The following is a 2,500-nucleotide window of genomic DNA, read 5'->3' as shown; positions in this document are numbered from 1 at the left end:
AAAACAACATACTATGTAAACAACACCCCCAAAACACACACAAACACACACACACACACACAAACACACAAAACAAAAAAATATAAATATATATAAATAATATATATATATATTTTAAATATTTATAAAAAAATTTTTAAAAAAATACCCATCATTATATAAATTTTATATAAATTATATAATATATAATAATATTTTTATATAAAAAAAAAAAAATTTTAAATATATTTATATATATATATATATATATTTATTATATAAAATATATATAAAATATATATATATATATATTTAATATATATATAAAAAAAAAAACACTGGCAACGTCAACAATAATGGAAATGGGGGGAAGGGGTTTTACCCTCCCACCCAGCAAGTAAGGGGCTTTGGGAGGGCAAATGCGGGGTGCAGGATTGGGCGAGAGTACTCGTCCCGCCTGCGCCCCCGGGAGGGGCCAACCCCCCATGAAGCTTTTGGGGCAAAGCCTTTGGGAACCCCCCAGGTGGATGGCGTTCCACCCCCCTTTATTTGGACGTGTCGGCAGGGGCGGCGGAGGTGGCGTGCACACGGGTGCCACCGAGGTTAATCTCAGGGGTGCTTTCGGGAGGGGGTTGGGAAAATCCCGGGCCTTGCGGAGGAGAGCGGTTACCTCGCTATCGCGGGAATTTAAGCGACTGGGAGTTGAGGTGGTGCCCTCCAGAGGTGGAAGACCTGGTAGCGGCACGATCAGTGTGGGGGGGTTAACCTACTACTGGTCGGGCCCAGCGATGGTCACCACCTCCCGGGGGGGGAGCCATAGCCATCTCCCGCCGACTTTTAAAACCCGGTAGTTGAGGGAAAAAGGTTGATGAGGTATTAGGGAATGAGATGAAAATATGCTTTTTGGCTTTATGTTTTTATTTCGCATACGCTCCTACCCATGTATATAAAATGATGTGAAAAGGGGTTCTTTCCAAACTCGATTGTGGCAGGGGCATTGCCCTGGGAGATATTCGCATGTTCTGGGTGCTTCAATGCATATCAGGCTGTGACCGGCGGCACGAGATGTCGTGGCCCCCCGGTTCAGGGGCTGATCCGCAGCGAGAATAGTTCCTTTCCGGGGCTTTTCAGGGCCCCGAAAAGAGGATCTCTGGCTCCTGGTACCAGCGCTCCAACCGCATATGGATTTGGGACAGCGATACAGGTACAGTGGGAAGGAACGACCCCATTCTTGTCAGGACTGCAGGGTTTTCCCGGGGTCCGAGTTTCCCTGGCACCGACCATAGGCGTTTGGGTACCCCGCGGGTCCACTTTAAAACTCCGCCCCCCAGTGGCCACCCAAAAGGGGTTTCACCCGGACGACTAAGGGAGGAGGAGGTGCCCGGGGCACCATGGCAGTCTTGACCGATTCACAGAACCAACAACCCGACGGGCCCCCGTTGCTCTGTGGGAGCTTTCAAGCGCATAAAAAATGAAGCAGCTCAGTCCATTGGCTTACGCCCGAGGGCAAGGCAGAATTTCCATCTCCCCGGAACATTTGAGGCCCCTGAAGCATGTCGCAAAGCTCGGCGAATGGGAATCAAGTCTTGATCTTCCCGGTGCGTAGGGTCGGACACGCGGAAGGGACAAGGAACAGTTTATCAGGAATCAGCTGAGGAGGTCGAAGGCCCTTTCTTGGTAAATGACCTTTGCCTGCCTACCAACCCCGAGAAAAAATGAACTCAAGGTCCCACAGAGATACAGTCGATCAGCGGATAGACGGAAACTCAGTCAGTTGGGGGTTTGTGACGTTGGGTGAGTACTTTTAAAGTGACCAGGGAGACCCCCAAAAGGTTAGCTTGGGTGCAAGGATGTTATGCCGTGCTGGACCCACCCATCAGCGAGGAACCCCCTACCCTAACAGAGGTTAGGATGGGAATTTCAAACTGAAAAGTGGGAAAACTGAGGAATGTGATATCCCTGCTGAACTGTAAAGGGGGGGGTGAAACCATGGGTCGGGGCCTGCCCAAAAAGGTTTTAATACTTGGGGCGTAGTCCAATCTCGGGTTTCAGACCAGGGAAATCAGTAGATGGATTGGTTGGCAACAGGGGGCCCTGAACTCGATCAACAAGGCGTTTGGAGAGTCGGACTAGCGAAGACCAAACTGTGACACACACCACATATTAAATATAGGGTGTGTGTTGTGTGGTGGGGTTTTTTATATATAATATATATATATATTTTTAATATATAATATATATATAATATATATATATATAAAAAAGAAACAATATCTATAAACCTATATACCAATCTATAAAAATATAAATATTAATAAATTATAAATATATAATATATATATAATATATTTATATATATATATATAAATATAAATGTTTTTATATTATTTTGTTGGGGTGTGGGGGGTGTGTGTGTGTGTGGTGTGTGGGTTTTGTGTGTGTTTTGTGGGGGGTTTTTGGTTTGTTATAATATATAATATATATATATATATTATATTATATATATTAATAAAATATATAA

General features: G+C 44.4%; 1 pseudogene; it reads left to right on the top strand.

Moving 5' to 3' along the window:
• Window positions 1–1,450: 1,450 nt before the first annotated feature.
• LOC119569447 overlaps window positions 1,451–2,500 on the top strand; it is a 3,073-nt pseudogene continuing 2,023 nt past the window's right edge.

The sequence above is a fragment of the Penaeus monodon genome, unplaced genomic scaffold (assembly GCF_015228065.2).
Source record: "Penaeus monodon isolate SGIC_2016 unplaced genomic scaffold, NSTDA_Pmon_1 PmonScaffold_152, whole genome shotgun sequence".
Classification (NCBI taxonomy): domain Eukaryota; kingdom Metazoa; phylum Arthropoda; class Malacostraca; order Decapoda; family Penaeidae; genus Penaeus; species Penaeus monodon.
This window is presented reverse-complemented; position numbering and strand designations above follow the sequence as displayed.